Genomic DNA, 14,182 nt, shown 5'->3' on the forward strand with positions numbered 1-14,182 from the left:
CCTCCTAGTTCCTTGTATAGTTGAGGTCCGTGGCCCACCTTTGTACATTATATATACGTGCCTATGCACGAGAGCAATACATTGTGCAATTCACATAATCTACAGTGCCCATAGGGGATAACTCTCTTCAGACATTCCTACATAAATGGAAGGAGTAAGAACTCAGATGATGAAGAACAGGTAGCAGCGAATAGCATGGTAAAATGTAAATGTTGAGGGGAAAAGAAGCAACACAATAATATACCAACAATTAGATGCAGAGTTGCCGACTGCACTACAAATTGTTTTTTGCAGAGAAGAAAGTCCAGACTGATCATATATTAGTTATTTTCAACAGACATTTTATTTTATCATACAAAGTTAATACACCGCAAGGAATATATGCGAGACCTGAATAGTAGAAGACAATTCCTATATATATGAAAGACTACAGATTTAGTTGAAATAGCTATATGGAAGACTACGGACCAACAAACCTAATATAAGTGGTTGACTAAATGATAGCCAAGATAACAATTGCAGGCAAATCAAGACAACAATAATATGGGAATAAAGGAGAATACTCATGATACCTAAAAGGCACACCAATCGGCTGACCACATCATATGTCATTTTAAGTGTTTTTTCTTTATTCTTGTGTCCAAGCACTTGAGTGTATGGTTAGAGTTTGTTGCTAAGTTTTTGGTTGTTGGAGTGCTTGAGTAATTCTGTAATAAATTTCAGAACCGTACGAAGGTGGATATGTTCCTACCTATTAGTCTTATTGTTTTTATTGAGAAATGAAAGCAGAGCAGCCCCGTAAATTGAGAATGGAACACATGAATTCAATATCGAATATGAGTCCAACTCCAACCTGATTGTATGTATGACACGCTAAGCATATTTTTTATGAATACAACATGGTGTAATGCAGAAGAAGTCATCGTATCGTCGCATTGAAATATGAGACTATTTAAAAAAATCAGGTCGCCTTGTTAAACTGAGCAAATCGTAGTAGCATTGCTTCTTTGATAGAAAAAACACTAGGCAGACCATCTTACTATTGACTCTCCATCAACGTTCCATCATGTAAGGAATTTTTATCTTGTTACCCAGCTCTCATAAGAAAAAACAGAATAATCATTCCAAAACCACATATTCTGAAACAATGTTTTATTGGATGGTCCGCCTTATTTCTTTACAGCAACACGAATTCTTCTGTCCTCTTATGAAAGGAAGACACTATTTTGTTTACTAACATTTTCCTGTAACAGTAAGAGTGGAACCATGTCTAGAGATAAATCAGAGCCATGCCGACATGAGTGCAGATCACTGAAAGTTAGTTGGGGGGAGATGAGTGCCAAACAATTAATAAGCAACAACCAGAAGAAGAACATCGATATCTAGCTCTGTGCATTGACTAGTAACAATCAATGCTGGTCTAGATTCTCCTTTTATTATGTCTGTTTAGCTCGATGCCACTTCTTACCTATTGATGGCATACAAAATATTTCTGTTATTCTGTTCATCTATAGTTTGTCTGAGAGAATGTACAGTTCATTGCCTATGAGGTTTAACATAATTACAATTCGTAACAGAGTTTCAGTTTTCATGGGACAACATATTACCATGTATAACGTCTAATGCTTCATTTCCAGGGAAGAAACTGGATTAATCACCAATCAATAGGCAGTAGTGTCGGGTGGGCGACATATGCCAACGGGTGACTTATCATTGTGGGAGCCAATAAGACATCGCCGGTGCCTGGAAACGGGATAAGGCGAAGACATGCATGCCGGCGAATCTTACCCAGGTTCGGGGCTTTCCGAGGAGATAACACCCCTAATCCTGCTCTGCGGGGTCTCCGCATGATCACTAGATCAACAAGTAGCTACAAGAGGCTCCTTGAGCTGTTTGGCGAAAGGAGAAAGAAGGGGCAAGGCTAGCTCTCTTCTCCTCTCGAAGTAGTGTCTAAAACTATCAAAGTCCAACCCTTTGCATGGGTGCCCCGGGGGGTTTATATAGGCCTACCCCCAGGGGTACAATGGTAATCCGGCTGGGCCTGGGCCCAGCCATCAGTGTCTATGCCGGCCGGCTTCTCCGCCGACAGTTGGGGCCCGCCGACTGGTGTGTCCCGCCGGCTGCCGGCCTCATGGTAGACAGGTAGGCCCCACCGCTTGGGGGTCTTGTCGGGGGCTGGTTACTGTTGCTTCACCATTGATGACGAGGGCTTGGTCGACGTAAGCGTGGCTATGGTGCCGCCGCCTTGCGGGCGCTCACTGTAGCATTACCTCGTCTTTTCTCCTTAATGAGGCTCATTCTTCGAGGGAGGGAATGAGCCGGCTGGGGAGAGCCAGCCTCATCCCTGGCCGACTAGGGGGCGTGTGGCCGTCTTCGGGTGTCTCTCTGGCCAAAGGGGCCCGCCGCCTGCGGGCCATACTTTCGGCCCATCGTGGGTGATGTCATGGTCAGCATGGCAACAGTGCCACGCCGGACGGGTCATGGTAGCCCTGTACGGTGTACTGTAGCCATGCGAACCCCGGGATTCGGGGGCGGCACGCTTCACTGTCGCCACGCCCCGTCTCATCGCCATTACGTTGGTACAAACTTCAAGGGCCCGATCTGGGCCACCCATTGGGGGCCGGATTCTTGGAGTCGGCCATGTGGTGGCCGGCTTCCTGGAGTCGGCCATATGGTGGCCGGATTTCTGGAGTCGGCCCTCCTCGCGGCTTTCTTTAGGAGGGTTCTTGGTCGGGCCGCCTCCCGGTAGTCGACCGATGGGGTAGCCGGCCGGGGGAAGGAGGCCCCACATCTTGGATGCTCGATGGTTTGATCAGCCTTATTATTTTTTCAAGAGCCAGGGGGAGCTGACTAGGCTACCCATGGTCATTTACTCCGACAATAGTCCCCGAAGCTAGTTGTGCTTCGTGGCTGCGAAGGGAACTAGAAGCTCAATCAGCTTCCTACCCTAAAGAGCCGGCAGCTAGGAGCCGGCATCACTTTATGCTTGCCTTCTTGGCGAAGTCTCCTTCGAGATCCGAAGGCGGGAACCAGTTGGCATGCTAGCCAGGCTGCGGGCTGACCGCCCGCCGTCCGTGCGCCACATGGCACCCTCTGGCTAGAAGGGCCTGCCAGCCCACGCGCCTGACGAGACGCCACTGCCGACCGGGGCCCACCACTACCACGCCTCGGCCCAAGCGAGGATCCTTTGTGGCCCGATCTGGCTGCTCGCCTTCCGGGGGCGGTTTCCGCACGCCGTTATGGCGCGGTAATCGCGGGACGTGGGGGACTGGGCGCAGTTAATCCCACGTCCCCCCACGCCTCACCTCCTCGGCTTCGCCGCGCGAGGCTATAAGTAGGGGGAGGGGGAGAGCGGCTGACGCACGTGCGCTCGCCCCTGCTCCACCTCTCTCTCCTTCTTCTTCTTCTTTGCCGCTGCAGCAGCAACTCTTCGCCACACTACCGCTCCGCCATTCTCCTTGGTGCGTCGCTGCCTTGCCATCGCCGACCCGGGGGTCCTCCGCCGCCGTGTGTTTCCCGGCGCCTTCCTGTTCTCATTCCTCCAACATCAAGCAACTTGGATGGCTCCAATGTCCATGAAGACCACATTGATTTCCTCTGCAAGACGCGGCGGCTGCCGGGCAGGGAGTACGTGCAGGTCCGGCTCACGCCGGAGGGGGAGATCTCGTCGGCACCGGAGGAGGGCGAGCGGGTGATCTTCCGCTTGCACTGCCTGCGCAGCATCGGCCTTCCCGCGAGCGGCTTCTTCCGCTCGTTCCTCGAGTTCTACCATCTCCAGCTGCACCACCTCACTCCAAACACGATGGTGCTGCTGTCAGCCTTCGTCACCCCGTGCGAAGGCTTCCTCGGTGTCCTTCCCACCCTCAAGCTGTGGGGGGAGTTCTTCCAGTCCAAGCTCGGCACCGTCACCGTGGGCGTGCCGGCTCCATGCGGTGCCTTCATCGCCATGCGGTGGACGATGGTCGACAACCCGTTTCCGGCCATTGCGCTGATCCAATTGGTGAAGCTTTGGCAGAAGTCCTATTTTTACGTGAAGAACGTCGCCCCGCAGGGCAACTATGTCAACCTGCCGGCTTACATAGCCGGCCCACCGGCTGGGAGGCAGCCTTCATGGTCCTATCGGGCCAGGTTGCTGACGTCGGGTGGCGCAGGCGCTGTTGCCCAGCTTCGGGTGTTGATCCAGTCGGAGGGCCTGACCAGGCCCTATCTGATTGCCACCTTCATGGAGCGCCGGGTGCTCCCGCTCCAAGGCCGCCCTCATCTGATAAGCCAGATGAGCGGACGCTTCGACCCATGCCGACTTAGCACCAGGGAGATGCCTCACGACGAGGTATCTTACATGGTGAACTACATCGCCAACTGCAAGCTCACTGAAGGCTGGCAGTATGGCAAGGCGCCGTATTCTCGTGCCAATCCACCACCCATGGTAAACCTTCTTTCTTTCTTCCTTTTCTTCGTTGCCGAGTTTTTTCTGGCCGATTTCCGACCAGTCGGCTTTCTTTTCTTTTAATCAGAATCCCCTCCTTCATCAGCCGCCCGGGACCGCGGGGGCGGAACGTGAGTTCGCTCCCGACAGCGCGGTGGATGACTTTGACGACCCCGACTTGGGGGCGGCCGCTTTGGAAGATGATGCCGTGGGGGGAGGAGGCGAGGCAGGCGGCGCTGGGTTCTCCGCCACCTTCGAGGACTGGCCGGATGACGACGAGGCCGAGCCGATTCTGCGCCGCCAGCCAGCATCCGACCATCAAGGTGCAGGCTCATCCGCCGGGCCGGCTGCCCAAGGCGGCATACGGAAACGCCGGGCGGCGGCGTCTCTCTTCGGCAGTCGGCCGAAGAAGCCCAAGGGTACCGCAGCGGCGACCAAACGAGATGAGGCGGCCGCGAAGGTAGCCCGCTTCCGCAAGGCGGTGAAGCAGCCGCAAGCGGTTTCGGCATAAGTGTTAACTCTCGTATGTCTTTCTTCTTTCTTCTCTTCGGCGGGCATCCTTCTGAGCCTTTCTTAATTTACTGAACAGGGCCCCGCTCACTCTTGGGCGGACCTGGGCCGCCTCCATAGTCGGAGGGGCGGGGGGATCCTCAAGCTCCCGTCGCGTGGACTCCAATGCCGAGCTCTAGGCGGCGATGGAGCGGAATGCGCGGGAGGCGCGGGAGGAGCGGGAGGCGGAGGAGGAGAGGGCCGCCGCCGCCAGGGCGCCTAGGAGACGACGGCGGAGTCGGCGGAGACGCAGGCCGACGAGGCAGCCAGGGCCCAAGCGGAGGCCGCGGCTGCGGAGAGCGTGGCGGAGGCCCTGCGTAACCAGCCTCCGCAACTCATCATCCCCCTCCGCACCATGGCCACCGAAATCCTGGTGCCCCCGCTAGAGGAAGCCGGCCGCGACCAGCTGGCAATGGAGAGGGAGGGGGGCGACGTAGTCATCTCAGAGGGCGAAGCGGTGCCACCGCCGTTGGCCGGGACGGGCCAAGGCAGCCAGCCAGAAGCGCCGTCTGCACTGCCGGCTGGAGGCGACCCGGCCGTGGGGGCAGATCTCGTAGTCCTCACGCTGACTCGTCGGTGCGTAGGCAAGGCGACTTCCGAGCCGGAGCCGCAAGGGGCCGCGGGCTCCAGCTCGTTGTCCCATGACCTGTAGATGGCCAGCGTCAGCTCGCTGGGATGGACGCCGGGCGGCAGGACGGCTGTGCTGAATGTAGCTGCGCAAGATATCTGGAGTCGGCTTCAGTCCCAGGCCGCCTCGCTAAAGCAGTGCACTCAAGAGTTTCTTGCGACGCGGTCGGCCATCCGGGTAAGTTTTCTTGATTTTTTCCGTGGGGGCGCGTCAGTGCACCCACTGGGTGTAGTCCCAGAGTTCCGAGCCGGCTGCCGAGCAGGCAACTTGGAACTTCTCAGAAGGCTTTGGTTTTAATGTCTTGTTCTTGTTTGCGCCTTCGTCTTATTCGCAGGACTATCACAACCTCCATGTTGCTGCCTTCAACTCCCAGGCCCGGGAGCTGGGCCAGAAGGCCGCCGATCTGACGGATAGCTGGAGTAAGTGTTTTTATTTTTCTATCTCATGTGGGGGCGCGTCAGCGCACGCACTAGGTGTAGTCCCTGAGATGCGAGCCGATTGCTGAGTAGTCGGGTCAGATCTTTCTTGATGACTTCTTCCTCATCTTCTTCTTCTTTACGTCTGTAGGGGCCAATGCCGACTTGAGGGAGCAGCTCGGCGTAGCTCAGACCGCCCTTCGTGCCAAGGAGACCGAGTGCAGCGGCTTGGCCCAGGAGCGTGATCACCTGGCCAAGAAGCTAGCCGACCAGGAGGAGAACCACAAGGTGGCCTTGAAGGCGGCGCAGGACAGCGAGGCCGCCCTCAAAGCCGAGTATGAGACAGAGGCGACAAGCTGGGCCGAGGCGAGGCAGGTGCTGAGCGAGGGCTATAGCCGGGTTGAGGATTTGATCGACGGTAGGCCGCCTTCCTCTTTGTCCCTTTGCTCATCCCCGTCATCTGATCAGTCCTCTGACTTGCTTTATTTCTTTCTTCTTTGCGCAGGATACTTTCTCGGCTACTCTGTTGCCGCCAACCAGGCCATCGAAGCTCACCGCGAGGCCAGACGCCAGGCTAGGGCCAAGATCCCACCAGGTGCCAACCGGACGCTTGAGGAGCAGCTTCTGGCGATTCAAGCCCGGCTTCAGCCAGCCTATCGCATGCTCCGCCGCCTTCAGCGTGCCGGAGCACAAGTGCTGACCGTCCCCTAGCCCGGTGAGGTGATTCCCCGCACCCCCAATCATACTGCCGACTGGCTGGAGGTAGCAGTCGGCCACTTCGAGGCCTGGAAGGCTTCTGCATCTCAGTGCGGGGCTCGGCGGGCTCTGGAGTTCGTCCGGGCCTGGTATACTGGGATGAACTTGGACCAGCTGCGCACCTGGCGGCAGGAGGCTGACGAGGAGCTGGAGGCGGTGCGTCTGGCTATTATCCAGCGCACCTCGGCGATCGCCGACTTCACCGACACCAGTGCCTTTGCTCCTGAGGTGAACGAAGACGGCGTTGCTCAGCCGGAGGAGTGGTTCGGGCTGAACCCAGAAGAGGGAGAGGACTCGGCAGTGGAGATTGACTCCAGTGACGAGGGCAAAGAGGAGGAGGAGGAGGATGGTGAAGATGTCGTGCCGGACGATGGGGCGACCGACCAGCCTCAGCCTGATCGTGCCTCTAGCAACAAGGCACGCGCGGGAACGCCGCCTGCCACAGGCGGCGACCAAGCCGAGACTCGCCAGCCAGCCACTCCCCCGGCCAACACTGCCGTCTCCACCATCCTGCCCGACACGCATGTTGCTCCCTTGGCCTGACTTGCTGCCTTTACCTTCCTGCTAGTTACTTTTGAACAACTTTTTATTAAATTTGCGCAGTTCCACCCACTGGGGGTGTATTCAAACTATGTTGAATGTCGGCCTTTCGAAGGCCTTTTTGTGTAAATATAATTATGCATGTGCTTGGCTTCCATTCCTAGTTGCTTTTCATCTTTGGCTACTTTCCTTTGCCGCCCTCCCTTGGTCGCCGCCTTCCCAGTCGGATAGCTGCTCTGCAGTCTGTGGTCGGGTAAGGACCTGGCCATTTGGGAGGGTAAGTACTCGAGCTTTTTAGATTGTAGCAAAGTAAGAAAGGAAGCCGGCCAGCCGGCTGCTCTAACAGCCGGTTGGCGGGGGTGAAGCCGGCCTGGGTTATATAAGTTCGTTTAGACCTTAGCCGTTTTTCATGTGGGCATCCCTTCCTGCCTTTGGCTCTTGTTAGTCAGACAGTCAGTTCTTTGAGCTGCGACTTTCAACAAGAGAGGGCTTAGGTGCCGGCACACTACTTGTCTGACTTCAGGTAGAACTTAAACATAACCCAAGACGACAAGTCCCCGGGCCGACTGATCGAACCAGGTGCCGGACGAGATAATAAACGTGGGTGTGGTACTCGTCATTCATAGATAAAAGAGGGTAGTCGCCGAGTGCTCCTCGGGGAGCCTGTTGTCTCATATTTAGTACAAAAGGTAACATAGTACATACTGCATTTTAACTGTAAAATCTTCGGAGGAGATTGGCGTTCCATGGTCGTTCCGACTCCTTGCCGGAGTCGTCCCTCTTGCGTGCCTTCGGCTTCTGTGCATCGATCAAATAGTAGGAATCATTACCTAGGGCTCGGCTGATGACGAATGGGCCTTCCCAAGGGGCCGAGAGATTGTGCTGGTCGGTTGTTCGCTGGATCAGTCGGAGCACAAGATTGCCCTCTTGGAAGGATCTCGGCTTGACCTTCCGGCTGTGGTAACAGCGTAAACCTTGCTGGTAGATGGCGGACCGGCTGAGGGCTAACAGTCGGCCTTCTTCCAGCAGATCGATGTTGTCTTCTCGTGCTTCCTTCGCCTCCGCTTCTGTGTACATGGTGACCCGAGGTGAGTCGAACTCAATGTCAGTCGGGATGACAGCCTCGACACCATATACAAGGAAGAAAGGAGTGAAGCCGGTTGACTTGTTTGGAGCAGTGCGCAAGCTCCAGAGGACGGTCGGCAGCTCGTCGAGCCAACAGCCGGCCAAACGCTCCAGTGGTACGACCAGTCGAGGCTTGATGCCGGAGAGGATGAGGCCGTTTGCTCGCTCGACTTGGCCGTTTGACTGTGGGTGGGCAACAGACAATAAGTCCAGTCGGATGCCGTGAGTTGCGCAGAAACATGCCAGTGCTCCCTTGGTGAAGTTCGTGTCATTGTCGGTGATGATGCTATGCGGTACGCCGTACTGGGTTGTGATATCTGCAATGAATGTTACGGCAGTCTCCCATTCAGCTTCTTGATCGGCTTTGCTTCAATCCACTTGGTAAATTTGTCCATGGCGACAAGCAGATATGTCATGCCACCGCGTGCCGTCTTGAATGGGCCCACCATATCCAACCCCCAAACGGCAAAGGGCCAAGTGAGGGGGATGGTCTTGAGTGCGGAAGCCGGCAGGTGTTGCATGGAGCTGAAGACTTGGCACCCTTTGCAGTGTTTGACTAGTTCCTTGGCGTCATCCAAAGCAGTCGGCCAAAAGAAACCATGGCGGAAAGCTTTGGCGACGAGTGATCTTGAGGCTGCATGGTGGCCGCATTCGCCTTGGTGTATATCTTCTAGGATTGCTATGCCCTTCTCTGGCTCGACGCAGCGCTGGAAGACTACAGTGACACTGCGCCTAACAAGCTCTCGGTTCACTATTGTGTAAGCTCCGGCTCAGTGTTGGACTTGTCTTGTCGAGATCTCATCGGTCGGCAGCTCCCTGTTAATCAGGAAATTGACGATGGGCTGGGCCCATGATGGAGCTGTTACTTCTTCGGTTGTCAAGGTGGCTACCACAACCAGGGCGGGTGGCCTGGGTGGTGAAGAGTTGGAGTCGGCCACCGCCTGTTGTGTTGATGCAGTCCCTGGGCCGACTTCAGTAGTCCCCGAGCCGTGTTCTGAAGTCCCGAGGCCGGGTACGACTACAGCAGTCCCCAAGCCACCTGTCGAAGTCCCCAAGCCACCAGCTTGATTCCCCAAGCCGGCTCCGACTGCATCGGGGTCAGGCGGCATGAAGATGGAATCGGACTTTGGAGACGGCTTGACAGACGGCTTAAGGAGGCGTTGCAGGGAGACGCCGGTTGGTATAGCTTGTCGGGTGGATCCTATTCGTTCCAAGGCATCTGCTTGCTCGTTGTCGGCTCGTGGCACATGGAGGAACTCGCACCCTTCAAAGTATCCACTGAGTTGCTGAACAAGGAAGCGGTAGCTCGCCATGTTTGCGTCCTTGGCGTCTGAGTCGCCGGATGATTGTTGGACTACCAAGTCCGAGTCGCCATAACACAGGATCCGGCGGATGCCGAGTTCTTTGGCTAGCCGGAGCCCGTGTATGAGCGCCTCGTACTCGGCCACATTGTTGGAGGCGGCAAAATGAATTTGCAATGTGTATCAGAGCTTGTCCCCCTTGGGAGAGGTGAGGACGATGCCGGCTCCCAAGCCGGTGCGCATCTTGGATCCATCGAAGTGCATCCGCCAATGAGTGGAGTCGGGCGCAGGCGGCAGGTACTGGGTCTTGGCCCAATCGACGAGGAAGTCGGCCAATGCTTGGGACTTGATGGCGGTGCAGGGTTGGTAGAAGATCGTATAAGGGGCCAGTGCAATGGCCCATTTGGCCACCCGGCCGGATGCATCCCGGCTGCCTATGATCTCGGTCAGCGGGGCAGTGCATACGACCGTGATGGGGTGGTCTTGGAAATAGGGCTTGAGCTTCTTGGCGGCAAAGTACACACCATAGACATCTTCTGATAGTGCGGATAGTTCTGCTTCAATGTGGACAATACTTCACTTAGGTAATAGACCGGCCTCTGGACTGGCTGAACTCAGCCCTCTTCTGGGCGTTGAACCACGATGACAGTGCTGACGACTCGGCTGGTGGAGGCAATGTAAAGGAGCATGGGCTCTTTCTCAGTCGGTCCCGCCAGGACAAGCGGCGTGGACATCATCTTTTTTAACTCGTGGAAAGCTTGATATGCTTGGTCGTTCCACTCGAAGTGAGTGGACTTCTTCATTAGACGGTAGAGAGGGAGGGCCTTCTCCCCGAGCCGGCTGATGAAGCGGTTGAGGGAGGCCAAGCATCGGATAAATTTCTGGACATCTCTTAGCTTGGTAGGAATCTCCATTCTCTCTATAGCCTTGATCTTCACCGGGTTGCATTCGATGCCGCGTTCGGAGACCAGGAAGCCTAGGAGTTGGCCGGCTGGCACTCCGAACACGCATTTCTCTGGATTGAGCTTGATCTGAAACCGGTGCAAGTTCTCAAACGTCTCTTTGAGATCTTCCAGTAGAGTGCCTGTCTTCGTACACCTCCTCCGCATGACGACACGCCCGCCCCCAAATCTCCGCCGCCTCCTTTTTCCAGGTGGCATCACGGGCTTCACAGGCCGCCTGGTACCTGGCATCCTCCTCCGCCATATCCTTCTTGAAATCCACTTGCCTGTCTTTCTCAGCCACCGGCAGCGACTTCCAAAGACAAAGATCGTACTGGCCTCGAAACCAATCCAAAGTTGCGGGGTCCGGCGCAACCTCATCCGGTGGCACATAGGGTTCCTCGTCGCTGCTCTTAGAGTGAGCATCCTCGGGGGGCGGCGACTCCTGATCGGCGTGTGGGCAGACTGGTGGCGCCATGGTAGAGATTTGAGAGAGAGAGGGCGAGCAAGGGGAGTATGTAGATGAGAATGCAGGCGGGACGACGTGAACAAGGTAGTATTTATTGGCGGTCGGAATCTAGATCGACGAGAACAGTATACACGCCGGTCGCCGGAATTTACGAGTACTGTAGTTTAGATTACACACGATTCCTGCAGCAAAATCCGTGTGTGAACATAATAGCTGATAGTTCCCAATGCAGAACCATGTCTGATTAATAATGCCCGCCAGTCACCTTCCAAGCCTCGTGGCACGAAATGGAGTGAAAATCATGTGGGGGCCAGCTGTGTTGCCAGATTTTACATTTTGTTTTTTGAACACCAGATATTTACATCGTCTGATGATTTTTTTAACTCGGACACAAGTACACAAATATGATTTTTCAAACCGTTGTGGTTAGCCGTTATATGTAGATGTAGTTCAAATTTGAATTGCGGTCATTAAATGGCTATAAAATCACTTAAATGTTTTAAAAGGTCAAATGACCCTGAAATTTTCCAAATTTTCACATGACAATTGTATTAGTGCATGTTACATGTAGGAAACAATTGAAGGCCATAAGAAGAAGCTATCTCCCGTTCGTCATCAAACATGCATTGCTCCTCTCGGAAGCACGAGCCTTCTAGTGAGTTGCTCCGGTTTGTGAGGGGTGTGTGTCCAAACTTTCGTCAAACAGGCCAATTTTTTTACCACATCACCTTTGTGGCATGACATTACATGAAGTAAGTTTTCATGTTTTTCTGATCATTTTTTCATTTTTTGGAATTAAAATGCCATTGCACTCCATGCAAGTGTCCATGCCGTGAGACCAATATGTTTGAAAATTCCTTCTAATTTACTGCACATGGGATTAACTCGCACACAAGTACACAAATATGATTTTTCAAACAGTTATGGTTAGCCGTTGCATGTAGATGTAGTTCAAATTTGAATTACGGTCATTAAATGGATAAAAATCACTTAAATGTCTTCAAAAGGTCAAATGACCACTAAAATTTTCCAAATTTTGACATGACAGTTGTACTAGTGCATGTTACACGTAGAAATAATTGAAGGTCGTAAGTGGAAGCTATCTCCCATTCGTCATCAAACATGCATTGTTCCCTCTCAGAACCACGAGCCTTCTAGTGAGTTGCTCCAGTTTGTGAGGGGTGTGTGTCCAAACTTTTGTCAAACAGGCCAATTTTTACCACATCATCTTTGTGGCATGACATTACATCAAGCAAGGTTTCATGTTTTTCTGATCATTTTTTAATTTTTTGGAATTAAAATGCCATGGCACCATGCATGTGTCCATGTCATGGGACCAATATGTTTGAAAATTCCTTCTAATTTACTGCACATGGAATTAACTCGCACACAAGTACAAAAATATGATTTTTCAAACCGTTATGGTTAGCTGTTGCATGTAGATGTAGTTCAAATTTGAATTACGGTCATTGAATGGCTTGAAAATCACTTAAATGTCTTCTAAAGGTCCAATGACCCCTGAAATTTTCCAAATTTTCACATGACAGTTGTATTGGTGCATGTTACACGTAGAAATTTTTTGAAGGCCGTTAGAGGAATCTATATCCCGTTCGTCATCAAACATGCAATGTTCCCTCTCGGAACCACGAGCCATCTAGTGAGTTGCTCCGGTTTGTGAGGGGTGTGTGTCCAAACTTTTGTCAAATAGGACAACTTTTTACCACATTATCTTGGTGGCATGACATTACATCAAGCAAGGTTTCATGTTTTTCTGATCATTTTTTAATTTTTTGGAACTAAAATGCCATGGCACTCCATGCATATGTGTCCATGCCATGAGACCAATACGTTTGAAAATTCTTTTAGTTTACTGCACATGGAATTAATTCACAAACAAGTACACAAATATGATTTTTCGAACCGTTATGGTTAGCCGTTGCATGTACACGTACTTCTAATTTGAACTACAGTCATTAAATGGCTAGAAAATCACCTAAATGTCTTCAAAAGGTCAAATGACCCCTGATACGTCTCCAACATATCTATAATTTTTTATTGTTCCATGCTATTATATTTCCCTTTTTGGATGTTTATGGGCTTTATTTTACACATTTATATCATTTTTTGGGACTAACCTACTAACCGGAGGCCTAGCCCGTATTGTTGTTTTTTTGCCTATTTCAAAATTTCGAAGAAAAGGAATATGAAACGGAGTCCAAACGGAATGAAACCTTCGGGAGTGTGATTTTTGGAACGAACGTGATCCATAAGACTTGGAGTGCAAGTCAAGAAGCAATCAAGGCGGCCAGGAGATAGGAGGGTGCGCCCACCCCTCCTGGGCGCGCCCCCTGTCTCCTGGACCCCACGAGCGGCCACCGACGTACTTCTTCCTCCTATATATACCTATGTACCCCGAAAACATCCAGAGAGCCAACGAAAAACAATTTCCACCATCGTAACCTTCTGTATCCGCGAGATCCCATCTTGGAGCCTTCGCCGGTGCTCCGTCGGAGGGGGAATCGACCATGGAGGGCTTCTACATCAACACCATAGCCCCTCTGATGAGTTGTGAGTAGTTTACCACAGACCTTTGGGTCCATAGTTATTAGCTAGATGGCTTCTTCTCTCTTTTTGGATCTCAATACAATGTTCTCCCCCTCTCTTGTGGAGATCTATTCGATGTAAACTCTTTTTGTGGTGTGTTTGTCGAGATCCGATGAATTGTGGGTTTATGATCAAGTTTATCTATGAGAAATATTTGAATCTTCTCTGAATTCTTTTATGTATGATTGAGTTATCTTTGCAAGTCTCTTCGAATTATCAGTTTGGTTTGGCCTACTAGATTGATCTTTCTTGCCATGGGAGAAGTGCTTAGCTTTGGGTTCAATCTTGTGGTGTCCTTACCCAGTGACAGAAAAGGTTGCAAGGCACGTATTGTATTGTTTCAATCGAGGATAAAAGATGGGGTTTATCTCATATTGCTTGAGTTTATCCCTCTACATCATGTTATCTTTCTTAATGTGTTACTCTA

The sequence above is a fragment of the Triticum dicoccoides genome, chromosome 6B, assembly GCF_002162155.2.
Source record: "Triticum dicoccoides isolate Atlit2015 ecotype Zavitan chromosome 6B, WEW_v2.0, whole genome shotgun sequence".
NCBI classification, from domain to species: Eukaryota; Viridiplantae; Streptophyta; class Magnoliopsida; order Poales; family Poaceae; genus Triticum; species Triticum dicoccoides.